General features: G+C 44.1%; 1 protein-coding gene across 7 annotated transcripts in view; it reads left to right on the top strand.

Moving 5' to 3' along the window:
* The window catches only part of LOC115165799 (synaptotagmin-2), an 86,908-nt gene that overhangs the window by 43,788 nt on the left and 23,173 nt on the right, over positions 1 to 19,947 (top strand). For 2 of the 7 annotated variants that reach the window (XM_029719177.1, XM_029719178.1), the window contains exon 1: positions 4,541 to 4,710. The exons of the other annotated variants lie outside the window; for them this stretch is intronic. The gene's annotated coding sequence lies outside the window, so the exon portion shown is untranslated. Of the gene's footprint in view, positions 1 to 4,540; positions 4,711 to 19,947 lie in introns of those variants that run through there. 7 annotated transcript variants of the gene reach the window in all.

Genomic DNA, 19,947 nt, shown 5'->3' on the forward strand with positions numbered 1-19,947 from the left:
ATTGAATGTGTAGGCCTATTAGGTCATCTATAATATCTTTAATGTTATTGATTTTCTGTTGCCAGGCATGTGTACTACCAATTAGATCATCTTCTACTCTCTCTCTCTCTCCACCGCACAACGATTGTGCTGATTCAGCATCTGTTCATGTCTGTCTTTAAACAAGAGACGATTCGACATTACTTGGACATTGTACGTGGCTTTAGCTGTTCCTCCCCACATTGTGAAATAACAGTGCTCTAGGTGAAAGGGTTCCCTTCCCTTTCACTGTGCCAGATTCAAAGTGGGCCAACCACAGCTGGAAGGCACCTTGTTTCGTTTGGCAGCTCAGTACTGTATGAGAGAGAGAGAGATTCTGCAGTCACAGCCCAGTGGCGTCTCCTCAAACCCCCCACTTCCCATCCAACTCCAACCCCTCTCCGTTTCCCCTCTGTTTTGTCTGCCCACTCCCTTCCCTTCCCCTGCAAGCTGTTGGCTTGATGAACACTTATTGGGTATTCCTTTAAGAGACTGGGGAGAGATTGTCAAACTGCAAAATTGAGACACTGCTTTGCAGACATCTTGGAGGCCATCACAGACATAGTAGTATTATTAAGGGAGGGAAACCACTGGGGCTTCACTTGATTAATGGGGGGCATACATCTGTGCATCCGTGCATGTTTGTGTGTGCACTGTGCATGCACGTGTGTAGGTATCAACTTGTTTATGTGTATAGTCCATGATATAGCTGCACAAGATGCTTATCTTTGTTTTTAATTCTCCAGCATTGTTGTTCAATGAGGATTTGTTCCTCTCCTGTACTCTTTTTTTGTCTCACTGTTCAGCAGTTTAATGAGAACTATTACTGCTACTATCTCTATGAATGTCTCTCAGTATCATCACTGTGTATAAGAATTAGGAGTAGTAGTAGTAGTAATAGCAGCAGCAACAACAGGATAAGTTATATTCAACTCATCTAAAGAAGGACAGTTTTATTGCTTCTTCAATCAGGACAACAGTTTTCAGCTGTGCTAACATAAATGCAAAAGGGGTTTCTAATGATCAATTAGCCTTTTAAAATGATAAACTTGGATTAGCTAACACAACGTGCCATTGGAACACAGGAGTGACGGTTGCTGATAATGGGCCTCTGTACGCCTATGTAGATATTCAATTAAAGATCAGCTGTTTCCAGCTACAATAGTCATTTACAACATTAACAATGTCTACACTGTATTTCGGATCAATTTGATGTTATTTTAATGGACAAAAAATGTGCTTTTCTTTCAAAAACAGGGACATTTCTAAGTGACCCCAAACTTTTGAACGGTTTTGTACATGGATAAACCCTTCACGGCAGACTGGAACCATTTAACTCTGTTTTGTTTGTAGGCACAATTTGTTTGGTCAGCGTTGTGTCAAGTCACTCCGGTTCACACTGACCGTGGCGTGTGCAGAAAGTAGCCAATCACTTTTTCTATGTCGATAGCTCCCGGCTAAATTCAGGGCATCAATGTTGTTGAGAAAAGTAGCAAAACTTTTGTAGTTCTTGATGGCTAACATTATATCTTTCAAAAACAGCACAGTAGAAAGGACTGTCAACACATAGCGAACAGCTCACGTTATAGACAGAAGCATGCTACATGGCAGACCAATCCAAACTCATCTCCCGGCATGTCCAGCCCATACATTATCTCAGCCAATCATGGCTAGCGTGAACGTTCCTGACTTTTTCCGTGGCTAAACCAACTAGGCTTTTAATTTCACAATTTTATTCATATTTATGGAAGGAATACAAGTTTGTTATTAAGGCACATGAAAGTTCACATGTTCCAGAAGGTATTTCTGCCAAAAAACGCATTTTGATCCAAAATAAATGTTCACATTCAAATGCTGCTCCAGTGAAGTAGTGACGTGCGACATATGCCTAGTTTCTTGAAACAAGTCACAAATGAGCCACGAATCAATACAGTGTTGTTACTGAGACACTGAGTCAGCCCTGTATTTTAGGCCACTGTGTCATAAGATACTGGATCACTACCAGGTATGTTTAGAGCCATTGCTTTAGAACTTTAGACTTACTACACTGTCATTTCAAGTACCATTTGTGACAACCAGTAAGAGATAGTTAAGAAAGAACAAACATTGTAAAATGCATACAGTACTTTTGCTTCTGAACCAACAAAAATATCTTCAGAGTAGAAGATATCTGTTCCATTTCAGTCATTCTAGTACATGGCAAATGTTGTGACAGAGTCAGTGAATTGACTTTTAAAATGATTGGATAATTTCCAAACCCCAGCCAGGTCACCCGTGATACAAGTCAGTATTTGACGTCTATCCATGTCTGAGGACATCGGGAGGTGACGTGGAAACCGGCGACTAGGGGCAACAGTGCGCACTGTCACCTTTAAGTAGGTTTTGGTTATGCCAGGGTGTTGGGGATGGCGGATGGGTGTAAACATCTGCCTCTGATTCCAGCCACTTCCAAACCTTAGCCCTTACCTTAACCATTCTGCATTGATGCCTAACCTTACGATTTTGGAGTTAAGGCCTAAACTGAACCTTAAACACAATTTGCAACAACTTCAACATTTGACGTATGAGAAACATGGATGAACATCTGATTCTGACGTGAGACTGTGAGAGCTAGTTGCCAAACCAGGCATAGTAATCATCTATTAAACATGTAACCAATTGAAACTACTATTGACAGGTACGGCAGGAGCAAAAAACAAATAACACTTGCTCTTGTTTCTCCAGGCCTGGGTTGTGAAATTGCTAAAGGCCATCCCTCTTTCTTTCGTTCCCACTGATTGAGGCCTTATTGATTTAATTTAGGAGTGCATTTAGGATCGCTGGCCGCTTGGAGGCAGCTTCACTAACGGGAAGATGATCATTTTCCGCAACACTATAAAAAGCTCAGAGGACTGAATTGTCTGGCTCAGCAAAAGTCCCAATAGTACAGAGAGAGCATCATGGAAACATGCTGCAGTAGAGGACAAATACATTTATTGTCCCAATTCCAAGACGACCCAAATTAAGATCTGAAAGGGTAAGCTAAGAAAATAAATCCACGAGAAAGCTATAGTGTGCTTGCAATGTTTTCTCATTTAATTTTAGCACCACATCCATCTTTAATGTCCTGTAGGTTTTTCTGCATCTGTAAAATTACTTCTGCTGTTGTGATTGTTGTTATGACTACATCGACTATTACTTCTACTTTACAGTGGAGGCTGCTGAGGGGAGGACGGCTCATACTAATGTCTGGAATGGAGTCAATGGAATGGTATCAACCACATCAAAGACGTGGTTTCCATGTGTTTGATACCATTCCGTTGACTCCATTCCAGCCATTAGTATGAGCCGTCCTCCCCTCAGCAGCCTCCACTGTGACATCATTACATCAATGATCTTGTAGAGCCTCTCTACTGCTGCTGCCACGGTGATTACCATGATCCATCTTTGCTGTTGCCACAGCGGTCAGAAAAGGTGTGGGAAAGAAAGGTTTGCTTAGTAAGACCCACTGCTGATTCACAGCTTCTGTCAATCTCCTTATAGCTACTTGTGTGATGCCAGTTGGATTTGAGCCCTTATAGCAATTCTTAAGTACAATTAAGTATAAATTGTTCCATGTAACGTTATTCATGACAATAACATTTCTGCTGCAAAGACATTAGTGAGTGTTTATGTGCGTGCGTGTGCCTTTGTGTGTGTGTGTGTGTTTGTGTGTGCGTATTTTTACGCGCACGTGTGTGTGCGTGTGAGCCTAGTGAGCATTTGAAAGAGAATCTCTCAGCAGTCACTCCTTCAGTGTCAAACTACCTCTTCTGGCTACCGTGTGTGTGCCACACAATGGGGTCTCTCCTCTCTCATTTCTCTATTTTTTTCTAAGCTCTCTCTCTCTCTCTCTCACTCTACATCCCTTTCTACTTCCTTTTCCTCTACCCATCTGCTGTTCTACTCTCATCCTGTTCTCATGTTGTCTCTTTCCTCCTCTCCTTTTCCTTCCCTGACACATATTTTACAGCTGAACTCTCTATCGTTCTCTGAGATGCTAGACTCTGTACAGTTCCCAGAGGTGCTAGTCTTCGGTGAGGTTTGTTTGAAGTACCGCTAGGTTCTTGATGTGGGTTTGACAGTATTGCATATGGATTCTCTCGGGTTGCCCTTCAGTGTTGGAGCAGGGCGGCAGAGAGGAGTGCTGCATACAGCACAGTGTGAGCAGCATCACAAATCAGGAGGCTGAGAGAGTGAGAGCGCTGGAGTGGGGGGAGGATGGAGGGAGGGGGAAGATGGAGTGGGGGGAGGATAGAGGGACGGGGTGGATGGAGGGAGGGGGGAGGATGGAGGGAGGGGGAGGATGAAGGGGAGGATAGAGGGAGGGGGTGGAAGATGCAGGGGAGAGAAGAGATGGAAAGGGGAGGGGGATCCACTCTGGGGGGAGTGAAAAAGGGAGAGAGTGGAAAGAGGGAGAGGAGGAGGGGATTGAGAGAATGAAGGGTCATGTGAGAGAGAATGTGTGTGTTTGTACGTTCATGTGTGTGTGGGTAAAGGAGAGTGAGTACTGCTGCAGTGGGAACAGTGAGAGGAGGACTGCAGTTTCTTGGGCTGATGGGCGAGCGAATCGAGGGACGTTATTAAGGCACTGTTACATTAACCCTTAAGTGCCTCTCTGGTGAATGGGTTGGCCCGTCCATTGTGGATAATAGGATCAAGGAGATTGCTCTGGTAAGGGTGTATTCCAACTATTTTTGCCTGCCTGGCTTTAACTCTTTATGGAATATGAATAGATAGGGGGAGACTTTATGCATAGATAGGGGGAACTAAATGTTGCTGTCCGGTGCTGAAGTGCAAAAACTACGCTGTAGGCTGGGGGAACTGAGTTGGTGCTGGATAAGGCTGCATTGTGACTTGATTGATCTCATCTCTACTTGTATTGCACAGATGGATAATCTTAAGTGGGACAGGTAATGTGTATGCTTCGCTTTGCATGTTATTTTCGAGTGCATACTGTGCAAACTTTTGTGACAAGCTTGATCATTTGTAACAAGCTTGATCATTTATGGTAAGATTGATCATCTTGGGACATTTGTAGATTTTGAAAGATTGTTTTCTTGATTTTGAAAGATTGTTTCATGATAAGCTGTGAAATGTGCCTTTGTACTGTGTTTGGGACCTGAGAACACAGTCATTTGCTTTGGGGTCTTTGCAGGAACCCTATGGTGAGTATACATTAGGTCGCTCTCATTGATAATGTCTAATTTAGCCTAGGTGGCTCGGTTTGTAGTGTAGTGGAGTAGCTACCTTTATTTTCCTGGAGTACATCCAGGAGGCAGCCCTTCTGACAGCTGCTCTGTTTACCCCACCAGCTTCTATTAACACCTCACTCTGTCCTGCACTGTCAGGAACCCCGACATGGTGCAGCCACAAACACATGGCACCCCGCCTAACAAACACCAGCCTGTACCTGCTCAATATCAATCAAATCAATCACATTTATTTATAAAGCCCTTTTTACATCAGCAGATGTCACACAGTGCTTATACAGAAAACCAGCCTAAAACTCCAACCAGCAAGCAATGCAGATGTGACTTAGCACGATGGCTAGGAAAAACTCCCTACGAAGGCAGGAACCGAGGGAGGAACTTAGAGAGGAACCAGGCTCCGAGGCGGCCAGTCCCCTTCTGATGTTCAAACGTTCATAGATGACCAGCAGGGTGAAATAATAATCACAGTGGTTGTAGAAGGTGCAACAGGTCAGCACCTCAGGAGTAAATGTCAGTTGACTTTTCATAGCCAAGCATTCAGATGTTGAGACAGCAGGTGTGGTCAGTCAGGAGTCGTCAGGTCAGGGAGTCCTGAGGCATGGTCCTAGGGCTCAGGTCCTCCGAGAGGGGAGGGAGAGAGAATTAGAGAGAGCATACTTAAATTCACACAGGACACCAGATAAGACAGGAGAATTACACTAGCCCCTCGGCACATAAACCATTGCAGCGTAGATACTGGAGGCTGAGTCAGGGGGTGTCGGGGGACACTGTGTCTGAAGATACCCCCGGACAGTGCCAACCAGACAGGATATAACCCTGTGCCAAAGCACAGCCCCCACACCACTAGAGGGATATCAACAGACCACCAACTTACTACCCTGAGACAAGGCTGAGTATAGCCCACAAAGATCTCCTCCACTGCAGGAGCCTGAGGGTGCACAAGACTGGACAGGAAGATCACGTTAGTGACCCAACCCACTCAACTCGATTATAGCACAAAAAAGCCTAGCATGCCATGACGCACCCCTCCTAGTGACAGCATCGAAGAGCACTATTAAGTCAGTGACTCAGCCCCTGCAACAGGGTCAGAGGCAGAGAATTCCAGTGGATAGAGGGGAACCGACCAGGCAAAGACAGCAAGGGTGGTTCATCATTCCAGTGCCTTGCCGTTCACCCTTGGGCCAGACTATGCTCAATCATAGAACTTACTGAAGAGATGAGTCTTCAGTAAGACTTCAAGGTTGAGACCGAGCCTGCGTCTCTCACATGCATTGGTCAGACCATTCCTTAAAAATGTTGCTATGTAGGAGAAAGCCCTGCCACCAGCTGTTTGCTTAGAAATTCTGGGGACAATACGGAGGCCTGCGTCTTGTGACTGTAGCGTACATGTAGGTATGTACGGCTGGACCAAATCAGAGAGATAGGTAGGAGCAAGTCCATGTAATGCTTTGTAGGTTAGCAGTAATCAGCCCTAGCCTTAACAGGAAGTTGGTGTAGTGAGGCTAGCACTGGAGTAATATGATCACATTTTTTGGGTTCTTGTCGTTACGAAGATGGAAAAAAGCTGCCCTTAAAATATTCTTGATATGTTCATCAAAAGAGATATCAGAGTCCTTCACAGTTTTATTTGATACAACTTTACAACCATCAAGATTAATTGTCAAATCAAACAGCAGATCTCTTTCTTTCTTGGGATCTAGAACTAGCATCTCTGTTTTGTCCGAGTTTAAAAGTAAAAAATGTGCCACCATCCTCTTTCTTATGTCTGAAACGCAGGCTTCCAGGGTAGGCCATTGTGGGGCTTCACCATGTTTAATCGAAATGTACAGCTGTGTGTCGTCCACATAGCAGTGAAAGTTGACATTGTGAAAGACATCACCAAGAGATAGAATATATAGTGAAAACTATAATGGTCCTTAAACAGAACCTTGAGGAACACTGAAACTTGTCAGAGGGCAAATCATCCACAGAGACAAACTGCTATCTTTCTGACAGATAAGATCTAAACCAGGCTATACTGGGGCAGGAGCCTAGGGGGTACCCTGTAGTCTTCCCTCAGGTCTGTGTAGGCTAGGACAGGACAAAGAAGGAGCAGATAAGACAGAGGCTGACAGATACGCTGAGGAGTATGGAGAGGGGAAACCGGAGAGAGGCCATGGGGGTTTTATGAAGAGCTACAGGATGCACTTTTTTTTACGATGTGTCCTGTGCGCCGTGTAGGTAGAGCAGGCAGGCTGGCAGGCAGAGCTGTGAGGGGACAGTTCCAAGGACATAGCTGGCTATCTCGGGCTGGTCACTTCACACCTCGACAGTGCTGCTGGGTCTCATTGTTGGGCTCTGCTCCAAGACAGTACACTGATGTAGTTCTGCACCAGAACAAAGGATATTGATGATTTCATACAGCTTTCTCGAATGAAAATAAAAAGCGCCTTTGAATCATGATACATGTTTTTATCGGTAGCTTTATATCTCATTGAGATGAGAGCCATAAATGTACATTTTTATTGTATGGAATTGAAATAAAGCAACAAGTGTAAGCATTTCCACCATCGGAAGTAGAAGTGAAGTGTCTTAGATTAGTCTTTGCCCCTCACCAGACTCTGTGTCCTGAAGTGACTTCCTAAAATGCAAACAAGCCAACTACGTTGATCCTGTCCCTGGAGACATTGGCCATGTTCAAGAAGATGAAAACTGTAATGTATCATAGATAAATTGTGACTGACTGATCAACAAATAATAATGAGTAGTTATTTATGATGCAAGGTTCTTTGCAGATCAGTCAGTAGGCAGTCGCCTGCACTGTTGACTGCAATATTGTACAAGCCCAGAGTCTCTGTCTCTGCTTTTGTACCGCTCACTCCCAGCCAATAAATTTCAGGAGTGGGGGTGGAGCGGTCACATGACTATCACAGTCTTGTACTCAGATGAAAACAAATGAGCATGTCTGTGTTTGGGGGGAAAGCACCCTCATGGACTGAAAACAAATCATTGACTGAAATCTTTCCCATCAGTAAAACAACACCCACCACATTCTTATTGTGGTTAACAACTGCTTTACAATGACCTACATTGCTGACTGTTGGATGTTAGAAGATAAGTCTCAAAACTGTGTCATTTTTCAGCCTCCAAAACATTCAGGCAGGCTCATTAAGGCCTTTTTACTCCCATAGCTCAGCCTGCCAAATCCCTTAGTGACTACATCCAGATAGTTTGTCTCAGTCTCTGCTTCTCAGTCTCTGCTTCTCAAGTCCAGCAGCTGGTGAATTGACAGCTGGTGTCCCACTAAAATAAATGTAGAAAAGAGCCTCATTTGAACTATTCTGTGTCCTGTCCCCCTATCTCACAGTAGACACACAGTGTCCACTGCGCTCCTGCCATTTCTACTTGCCGATGTTTTGCCATATTCATGTTTGTAAAGAGACAGTCCAATACTGTGAAATCCCTTTCACACACAGACAAAAATCCCACGTTTTTAAAATCCCACCTTCTTTTTTTGTGTATCTGAAAGGTGTAGGGTATAAAAAACGTGGTATATTAAATCCCACCTCAAGACCTAGTCATATAACCTGCATATTCATAGACTGTGTGAATGGTTCTTCAGTGACAATTGTCAGATACACTACATGACCACACCTGCTCGTCGACCATCTAATTCCAAAATCATGGGCATTAATATGGAGTTGGTCTCCCGCTTGCTGCTATAACAGCCTCCAATCTTCTGGGTAGACTTCCCACTAGATGTTGGAGCATTGCTGCGGGGACTTGCTTCCATTCAGCCGCAACAGCATTAGTGAGGTCGGGCACTGATGTTGGGCGATTAGGCCTGGCTTGCAGTTGGTGTTCCAATTCATCCCAAAGGTGTTCGATGGGGTTGAAGTCAGGGCTCTGTTCAGGCCAGTCAAGTTCTTCCACACCGATTTCGACAAACTATTTCTGTATGGACCTCGCTTTGTGCACGGTGGCATTGTCATGCTGAAAAAGGCAAGGGCCTTCCCCAAACTGTTGCCACAATGTTGGACGCACAGAATTGTCTAGAATGTAATTGTATGCTTTAGAGTTAAGATTTCCCTTCACTGGGAAATCCTGAGGGGCATAGCCCGAACCATGAAAAACAGTCCCAGAACATTATTCCTTTGTTGGCACTATGCATTTGGGCAGGTATCACTCTCCAGGCATCCCTCAAACCCAGATTCATCCGTCGGACTGGCAGATGGTGAAGCGTGATTCATCACTCCAGAGAAAACGTTTCCACTGCTCTAGAGTCCAATGGTAGCACGCTTTACACCACTCCAGCCGACGCTTGGCATTGCGCATTGTGATCTTAGGTTTGTATCCGGCTGCTCGGCCATGGAAATCAATTTCATGAAGCTCCCGACGAACAGTTATTGTGCTGATGTTGCTTCCAGAGGCAGTTTGCATCTTGGGAGTGAGTGTTCCAACCGAGAACAGACAATTTTTATGCACTATGCCCTTCAGCGCTCGGCGGCCCCGTTCTGTGAGCTTGTGTGGCCTACCACTTCACGGCTGAGCCGTTGTTGCTCCAATACGTTTCCACTTCACAATAAAAACACTTACAGTTGACCGGGGTAGCTCCAGCTGGGCAGAAATTTGACAAACTGACTGTTGGAAAGATGGCATCCTATGACAGTGCCACGTTGAAAGTCACTGAGCTAGAATCCACTAATTTGAAGGGGTGTCCACATACTTTTGTATATATATAAATCGAGTGCATTCGGAAAGTATTCAAACCCGTCCCCTTTTTCCAAATTTTATGTAACAGCTTTATTCTAAAATTGATTAAATAAAACATGTTCCTCATCAATCTACACACAATGCCCCATAATGACAAAGAAAAAATAGATTTTTTAGAAATGTTAGCAAATGTATAAAAATATATGAACATAAATACCTTATTTACATAAGTATTCAGACCCTTTGCTATGAGACTCGAAATTGAGCTCTAGTCCATCCTGTTTCCATGGAAAATCCTTGAGATGTTTCTACAACTTGATTGGAGTCCACCTGTGGTACATTCAATTGATTGGACATGATTTGGAAAGGCACACCTGTCTATATAATTCCCCACAGTTCGCAGTGCACGTCAGAGCAAAAACTAAGCCATGAGGTCGAAGGAATTGTCCGTAGAGCTCCAAGACAGGATTGTGTCGAGGCACAGATCTGGGGAAGGGCACCAAAAAATGTTTGCAGCATTGAAGGTCCCCAAGAACATAGTGGCCTCCATCATTCTTAAATGGAAGAAGTTTGGAACCACCAAGACTCTTCCTAGAGCTGGCCGCCCAGCCAAACTGAGCAATCGGGCGAGAAGGGCCTTGGTCGAACATCTCTGGAGAGACTTGCAAATAGCTGTACAGCAATGCTCCCCATCCAGCCTGACAGAGCTTGAGAGGATCTGCAGAGAAGAATGGGAGAAACTCCCCAAATACAGGTGTGCCAAGCTTGTAGCGTCGTACCCAAGAAGACTCAATGCTGTAATCGCGCCCAAAGGTGCTTCAATAAAGTACTGAGTAAAGGGTCTGAATACTTATGTAAATGTGAAATTTCAGTTTTTGAATTAGCAAACATTTCTAAAAACCAGTTTTTGCTTTGTCATTATGGGGTATTGGTGTAGATTAATGAGAGAAAAAAAACTATTTAATCCATTTTAGAATACGGCTGTAACGTAACAAAATGTGGAAAAAGTCAAGGGGCCTGAATACTTTCCGAATTCACTGTAGAGGACTTCCTTAAAGTATCCTGGGTGGAATTAATCATTATTTTCATATGTTTTGGTGAGTGATTGCCTATTTTGTATGTTGGTTAATGTGTGTAATTGAGTTAATGCATACTTCCTCATTCTTCATGTTTCCAGTGCAATGTTTCAGTCTTCAGGCCAATGTGCAGTCGGTTCATTAGGTATAGACCTGTTTGTTGTGAGAAACAAGGGATGATACCATTCTCCTGTCACCATGGCTCTAGTACTGCATGAATGACTAGCTACAGTAAGCAGATCATGGGAACAAAAATCAAAGCCACAAAGCAGGCTGAATTATAACCCTCCCAATTTAATTTTCTCTTTGAACTTGGAATATTTTAGTTGATTCGACACTAAATCATGTTTTTCAAAGGCTGAACCCAGAGCATGCATTTTAAATTTGTTCTCAACTATGCTGATTACAAAGCAACTATGGGCCTATGATTAGCTGTTATGTTATGATTACTGTCACTCTTTCGTCTGATACATCAACCCAACAACACTAACAAATATGATTTCTCAGCTGTCAACTGTGTCACGCAGGCCAGGTGAGAGAGAGAGAGACGGTGAGAGAGAGAGACGGTGAGAGAGAGAGAGACGGTGAGAGAGAGAGAGACGGTGAGAGAGAGAGAGACGGTGAGAGAGAGAGAGAGACGGTGAGAGAGAGAGAGACGGTGAGAGAGAGAGAGACGGTGAGAGAGAGAGAGAGACGGTGAGAGAAAGAGACGGTGAGAGAGAGAGAGAGAGAGAGACGGTGAGAGAGAGAGAGAGAGAGAGACGGTGAGAGAGAGAGAGACGGTGAGAGAGAGACGGTGAGAGAGAGAGACGGTGAGAGAGAGAGAGAGACGGTGAGAGAGAGAGAGAGACGGTGAGAGAGAGAGAGACGGTGAGAGAGAGAGAGAGACGGTGAGAGAGAGAGACGGTAGACGGTGAGAGAGAGAGACGTAGAGAGAGACGGTAGAGAGAGAGAGACGGTGAGAGAGAGTGGTGAGAGAGAGAGAGACGCGGTGAGAGAGAGAACGGTGAGGAAGAGGAGTGAGACGGTGAAAGAGAGAGAACTGGTGAGAGATATAGAGAGACCGGACGGACGGGTGAGAAGAGAGAGGGTGAGAGAGAGAGACGTGGAGAGAGAGACGGTGAGAGAGAGAGAGAGAGACGGTGAGAGAGAGAGAGAGACGGTGAGAGAGAAGGTGAGAGAGAGAGAGACGGTGAGAGAGAGAGAGACGGTGAGAGAGAGAGACGGTGAGAGAGAGAGACGGTGAGAGAGAGAGAGACGGTGAGAGAGAGAAGGTGAGAGAGAGAGAGAGAGACGGTGAGAGAGAGAGATAGACGGTGAGAGAGAGAGAGACGGTGAGAGAGAGAAGGTGAGAGAGAGAGACGGTGAGAGAGAGAGAGACGGTGAGAGAGAGAGAGACGGTGAGAGAGAGAGACGGTGAGAGAGAGACGGTGAGAGAGAGAGACGGTGAGAGAGAGACGGTGAGAGAGAGAGAGAGACGGTGAGAGAGAGAGATGGTGAGAGAGAGAGAGAGAGATAGAGAGAGAGAGACGGTGATAGAGAGAGAGACGGTGAGGAGAGAGACGTGATAGAGAGAGACGTGAGAGAGAGAGACGGTGAGAGAGAGAGAGAGACGGTGAGAGAGAGAGATGGTGAGAGAGAGAGAGAGACGGTGAGAGAGAGAGAGAGACGGTGAGAGAGAGAGACGGTGAGAGAGAGAGAGAGACGGTGAGAGAGAGAGAGACGGTGAGAGAGAGAGAGACGGTGAGAGAGAGAGAGACGGTGAGAGAGAGAGACGGTGAGAGAGAGAGACGGTGAGAGAGAGAGATGGTGAGAGAGATGGTGAGAGAGAGAGAGAGAGAGAGAGAGACGGTGAGAGAGAGACGGTGAGAGAGAGAGTGAGAGAGAGAGAGAGACGTGAGAGAGAGAGGGAGAGAGAGAGAGACGGTGAGAGAGAGAGAGATAGACGGTGAGAGAGAGAGAGACAGTGAGAGAGAGAGAGACGGTGAGAGAGAGAGAGAGACGGTGAGAGAGAGAGAGAGAGACGGTGAGAGTGAGAGAGAGAGAGACGGTGAGAGAGAGAGAGAGAGACGGTGAGAGTGAGAGAGAGAGAGACGGTGAGAGAGAGAGAGAGACGGTGAGAGAGAGAGAGGGAGAGACACGGTGAGGGAGAGAGAGAGAGGCTGGCTGGCTGGCCTTGTGGTGTTGCGCTGAATGCCAGGCAGACATTTGGAGAAAGTGGCAGGTCCAGGCCCTGCCATCAGTCCCAGCCTTCCACAACCGCCCTGCTGCTGATAAGGCATTTTCAACAGTTTTTTATCTGCAAAGGTGAACGATAAGCCCCATGCCGCTTTTAGATGCTGTTTTTTCACCCGCTTTGTAGCAGATAGCTCTGGGTTGTCCTCCAGAAGTAACTTGGGATTGAAATCAAGTCGTAGAAGTACTAAAGGGGACTGAGTATATGTTAATAAGATTGTTAGAGTTTTACAAATATTGTTTCAAATCATAATATCTCATCATAGCAAGCAATATGTTCACATAAAATGGCTTTCATGTCAGGGCCTCATCAGATATCCTTTAGTAAATGTGAGACTACATCTGACACAGAAACCTTTAGTTATCATTGCAGGAGCATCCATTGTATTTGTCCTCCATTTTGAAACGTGAGGCTGTTGGGATCCCAATAGATGTCGTCCTATCTGCATTGCTGCAGAAGCGCCGCTCTTTCTCTGTTTTCACTACAGCTTCACATGCAGATTGGCTCACTATCTCTGTGGCAGTATGATTAAACGGCCTATCTAAGCACAGGCTGGGGTATGTGGTTGGGTAGGGTGGAGAGAAAGGGAGCCTAGCTGTAAATGATCCCAGGTCTCATTGGACATTCAAACAGCAACCCTGTCGCCAAGCCTTCTGAAGGATCACTCAGATAACAGCTGAGTCACAATCAGCTGCAGGTAGGAGTTAGCTACCATTGTTTTATCCATGCCACCCGGTTTGTAAATCTTCCCTTTAGGACTGTCAGGGCACAATGTTACACGTTAGAGAAATACTTTTCTTTGGCTCAGTTCAACCAGATCATCCACAAGGCTTTTCCTTTTCTTTGACATCCTTATCCTGAGCTCTTAGGACAGAATCCATTCATTTATTGGGTTTTCCGATATTCTTGGGTTGGACCTCTGAAATGATTTTGTGACAATTAAAATTGAAGTGACATGAGGGAATTCAATTATACAAGCTATCCACTGTGACAAGACTTGACATGAAGTCGATTGCACTGTATTGCAAGTTGATTGATCTCTAGTTGGACTGTCAGGTGTCCAGAATACATTTCACAGTAGAGGTTTGCATAAGGGTGTGTGGGTGTGTGTGCAATTAACTGTACATGTCTGTGTAGTGTGTGTGTGTATCTGTTTGTATGTGTATGGTGTGTGTGTGTGACTCACTCCATATCACTGTAAATGTCCTCTCCTGGGGAACTGCTCAAGCAGTACTGATGACAAAGTAGTGGCAATCAATGCCTGTGTGAATGTGCAACTGTCACCCTTCCTTGCTATATGTCATTAAGCAGGAGAGACCCCTGTCCGTACAGGAATGGGAGAGTTGGGGATGGGGAAGGATGTTCTTACCTACTGTAGGCATTGGTGTGGACACCTGATAAGCTGAAACCTTTCCAGACCACTCCTGATGCATTACTGTACGTCTTCTTGCTATCAAATGTTTGGCTAATGTCCAGCGATTAGATTCCTCATTTCACATCTTTCAGAGTTAAGATCACAACCCAATGACATGATGTATTCCTGATTCTTAAACCACTCTTGAATCCTTGGAATCTGTGGTGGTCTTGGGTTTGATGACACAGGGCTTGGACCCTGATGAGTCAGCTGGATACTGCCACTCAATGACTATTCATATAATTACTTCAATTAATTAAAGGATATTACAGTTCCCTGACTGCAGAATTAGACACTACTAGACTATTGGGGGCATTCAGTGTGGCACAAGCCCAGAAAGCTCCAGGTCAGAGTCAAACTGCAGTACACCAATTTGATCTTATCTTGATTAATACCCAGTCATACAGTCAGGTGCTGCAAAGAAAGACCTAGAAAAACTGCAGCTGGCCCAGAAGAGAGCAGCACGTCTTGCACTTTACTGTAATCAGAGGGCTAATATCAATACTATGCATGCCAGTCTCTCTTGGCTAAAAGTAGAGGAAAGACTGACTGCGTCACTTAATGTGTTGAAAATTCCAAATTGTTTGCAAAGTCAACTTACACACAGCTCTGACACACATACATATCCCACCAGACAAGCCACCAGGGGGTCTTTTCACAGTCCCCAAATCCAGAACAAATTCAAGAAAAACGGTACAGTGTTATATACAGCCGTTACTGCATGGACCTCTCTTCCATCTCAGATTGCTCAAGTGAAGAGCAACCTAGTTTAAAAAAACAAATAAAGCAACAATTCACGGCACAACGCCTCTCCCCTATTTGACCTAAATATTTGGTGTATATGTACTGATATGTAGGCTATGTGTGACGTTTTAAATGTATACAGTTCTCTCCTTGAGGTGTTCTTGTCTATTAATGTTCTGTATTATGTCATGTTTCATGTTTTTTTTGTGGACCCCGGGAAGAGTAGCTGCTGTTTTCGCAACAGCTAATGGGGATCCTAATAGAATATCACCTAAAATATAGACTGAGCTAAGAACTCTAAAACCTGCTGTGACAGTGACTGCTGTTTTCTGCATGATGGTTGATGGCTGTGTTAGTAAAACATCTACTGTCTGAAGTTCTCAGCTTTATTTAGATCACATTCACTTAAAATATTGATTATTGGAGACTGAGAAATTGATGCTGCAGATTAACTGACTACAGATACTGTGTAGGAGGTTGCAGCTAAAAATACTGTCAAAGAAAATAGGGCATGTGATATGTGAGATGATTGCCTGTGAGGATGTCTCTCTCTGGCAGATAACACTTCAAATACAACCTTTAGACATCATCCACCAAACATAGCGGACATTCGTTAAATTGTGCTTTGTGACATACAGTATTCAGCAGCCAGCAGTCTTTGAAAGATACTCCAACTCATATTAAGTACCACAGTGTAGTTTTCCACAGTCTATTTTACTGATATCAGGAATGACTACACTCAACAACAACCAAATAATGTAATTTTCGAAGCCAGTCAGTCAGTCCAGATCAGCCTCTCCATCTCTTACCACCCTCAGATGGTAAATAAGCAGAAAGGCAGCAGCCATTCTTGTGCAATAACGAGGCCATTAAGGTTCTGAGAGTCCCCAGTCCATTTCAGGAGGGGTAGATTGCCATGCCAAGGGAAGTAAAGAGTTTAGGAAACACATCTGCACATTATCTCTAATTGAAACGGCATCCCAAGCCTTGTTTTCAGCTCAACAGTTGATCGTGTGGAAACTCAAGTTGGCACATTCAGCTAGCATTCTAATGCAACAAAACATTGTCACGAAAACAAATCACCCAAAGTAGGCCTATAAAGCTAGTAAGTATAAGAGTTGTTCTAAAGAGGGAGGGACTTAATATGTTTAAAGTGAAGGCTTGCATACTCAGTCGACTAAAGAACAACCACAATAGGCTATATCCAGTAAGGGTGTTCTGTTCAACCTAACAATGTCCTAATATGTTTTATTTTACCCTTATTTTACTCATTTACAGCAATGGCCTGGGGAATAGTTACAGGGGATGAATGAGCCAATTGGTAGCTGGGGAGGATTAGGTGGCCAGATTTGGAATATATCCAGGACACCGGGGTTAACACCCCTACTCTTACGATAAGTGCCATGGGATCTTTAGTGACCACAGAGAGTCAGGACACCTGTTAAAGTCCCATCCAAAAGACAGCATCTTAAACAGTGCAATGTCCCCAGGAAACAACACTTCCAACAGCATCTGGTCTCCCATTCAGGGACTGACCCAGACCAACCCTGCTTAGCCTCAGAGGCAAGCCAGCAGTGGGGTGCAGGGTGTTGTTATACGGCTGGGATGATCAGCTCAAATAGACTAGGGGGAGGGGCATCGGTCAGGAGTGACTCACACTTATTACAGACAATATTTTTTTCTATTCGCATTAGCGTAACAAAGATGTTCATGTTCCTTTATGATAAGTGTCACCGTACTTGGTCGTTTCATGCCTTGGAGCAATTATTTAAAAATTCATTTCTTTGACAACTTATTGCAATTAATTTGTGCCTAGAGTCGCTCTGTGCAATTTGGATGGATATAATTCCTCGGTGTTAAAATGGAAAGGGCAAATTTGTACAACATTTATATATTAAGAAAATACCTCAAACTAAGGGCTATCTAAGTAAAGGTTGCCTTGAAAAACAGACAGAGTGCTTTTGGTTTACTTTTTCACTGCTCAGTACAATTTCACTGCTCAGTCAAACCTAACCTAACTGACAAACAACAAACCAACCAACCATGGCTGTCCTTAGCTAAGCTAATGTTCCTTGTGAATATAACAACATTTCCAAAGAGGAGTATAATCAGAATGTTAGCTCATGTCCGGACACAGACTGGGCACTGGCTAACAGCTGTGCAGAAGTGGGATGGAGGTGAGGTTGTCAGGGACCAGCGTAAAACAGAGGACGTGTCTGTCTGTAGGAGTGTGTTAATTAATTATAGTCAGGGAACTTGATGTTGTGAAGCTAATGAAACAGCTGCACTGCTACTGCACAGTACTCACTCTCCTCAGGTTATTTGCTACTAGGCCTGACCGGCGTGCTAATCAGCCCTCTGAGAAACAACAGAGTGCTATGATGCATGGAGATGGAGCTACATGGATAATGTTGTGTCACACTGCCAGTACTGTAGTATGTAAATCACATCCACTTCCCCCATACCTCATCAGCATACTGTACATGTAGGTCGTGGCAGGTTGCCAAGCGGTTAAAAGCATTGGACCAGTAACCGAATGGTCGCTGGTTTGAATCCCTGAGCCGACTAGGTCAAAAATCTGTGTGTGCCCTTTGAGCAAGGCACGTATGTCACGCCCTGATCTGTTTCACCTGTCTTTGTGCTTGTCTCCACCCACCTCCAGGTGTCACCCATCTTCCCCATTATCACTGTGTATTTATACCTGTGTTTTCTGTCTGTCTGTTGCCAGTTCATCTTGTTTGTTCAAGCCTACCAGTGGTTTGTCTCAGCGCCTGGTTTCCCCAAGTCTGTCGTTTTCTCGCCCTCTGGATTACCGACCTCTGCCTGCCGTCCTGTACCTTGGCCTCTGCTCTGGATTATCGACACCTGCCTGCCTTGACCTATCGTTTGCCTGCTGCTGTGGTTACAATAAACATTGTTATTTCACACAGTCTGCACTTGGGTCTTACTTTGATTCCTGATAACGTAACCTTAATTGGTCCTGTAAATCTATCTGGATAAGAGTTTATGCTTAAATGTAATGTCTAAAGTACACATCCACAGATGGCAAGGAATGATCTCTGTAGCTATGTGAATACAGTATGTTTCGGTTTGTCTATGCAATGCTTGACTGTGGTAGGGTAAAACGTTAAGCACGTTGCCTGTGGGCACCTTTTAAAGGGATCAGTTTGGATTTCTTTGCCATTGACCAGTCTGGCCCATAATTAGAAGGAAGTACAAATTTCACTTTTGTTTAAGCTGGATAATATGTTAGCCAAGACAACACCAGAACACACAGGAGAAGCACGCTTTCTAGAGTCCACATTGAGGTGTGACTAGAATCTGCTTTATCATGACTCATTTAGCATGACTCCAGGGCTTAAAACCCGAAAATAAAATCTATGCTAAAACAAAAGTAATGCGATTAGATTTAGTATTTATTAGGATCCAAAATTAGCTCCTGCCGAGGCTACTCTTGCTGGGGTCCAAACAGGAAACAACACAAATATATACTTAATATACAGTACCAGTCAAACGTTTGGAGACACCTACTCATTCCAGGGTTTTTCTTTATTTCGACTTTTGTAGAATAATAGTGAAGACATCAACACTATGAAATAACACATATGGAATAATGTAGTAACCAAAAAAGTGTAAAACGAATAAATAGATTTTAGATTCTTAAAAGTAGCCAGCTTTGCACACTCATGGCATTCTCTCAACCAGTTTCATGGGGTAGTCATTAGGAATGCATTTCAATTAACAGATGTGCCTTGTTAATTTGTGTAAATTATTTTTTCTTTTATCTTTTTTTATTTAAACGTTAACTAGGCAAGACAGTTAAGAAAAAAATGCTTATTTACAATGACGGCCTACCTTTGCCACTCTTAAACCATTTGAGCTAATCAGTTGTGTTGTGACAAGGTAGGGGTGGTATACAGAAAGTAGCCCTATTTGGTATTAGTCCAAGTCCATATTATGGCAAAAACAGCTCAAATAAGCAAAGAGAAACGACAGACCATCATTACTTTAAGACATGAAGGTCAGTCAATATGGAACATTTCAAGAACTTTGAACTTTTCTTCAAGTGCGGTCCCAAAAACCATTAAGCGCTATGATGAAACTGGCTCTCATGAGAACCGCCACAGGAAAGGAAGACCAAAAGTTACCTCTGCTGCAGAGGATAAGTTCATTAGAGTAACCAGCCTCATAAATTGCAATCCAAGTAAATGCTTCATAGAGTTCAAGTAACAGATAAATCTCAACAGCAACTGTTCAGAGGAGACTGAATGAATCAGGCCTTCATGGTCGAATTGCTGCAAAGAAAGGACACAAATAAGAACAAACTTGCTTGGGCCAAGAAACACGAGCAAATGGACCGGTGGAAATCTGTCCTTTGGTCTGATTTGTCAAAATTTGAGATTTTTGGTTCCAACTGCCGTGTCTTTGTGAGATGTAGAGCAGGTGAACAGTTGATCTCCGCATGTGTGGTTCCCACCATGAAGCATGGAGGAGGAGGTGTGATGGCGTGGGGGCGCTTTGCTGGTGACACTGTCT

Source organism: Salmo trutta, chromosome 28 (genome assembly GCF_901001165.1).
Source record: "Salmo trutta chromosome 28, fSalTru1.1, whole genome shotgun sequence".
Taxonomy (NCBI): domain Eukaryota; kingdom Metazoa; phylum Chordata; class Actinopteri; order Salmoniformes; family Salmonidae; genus Salmo; species Salmo trutta.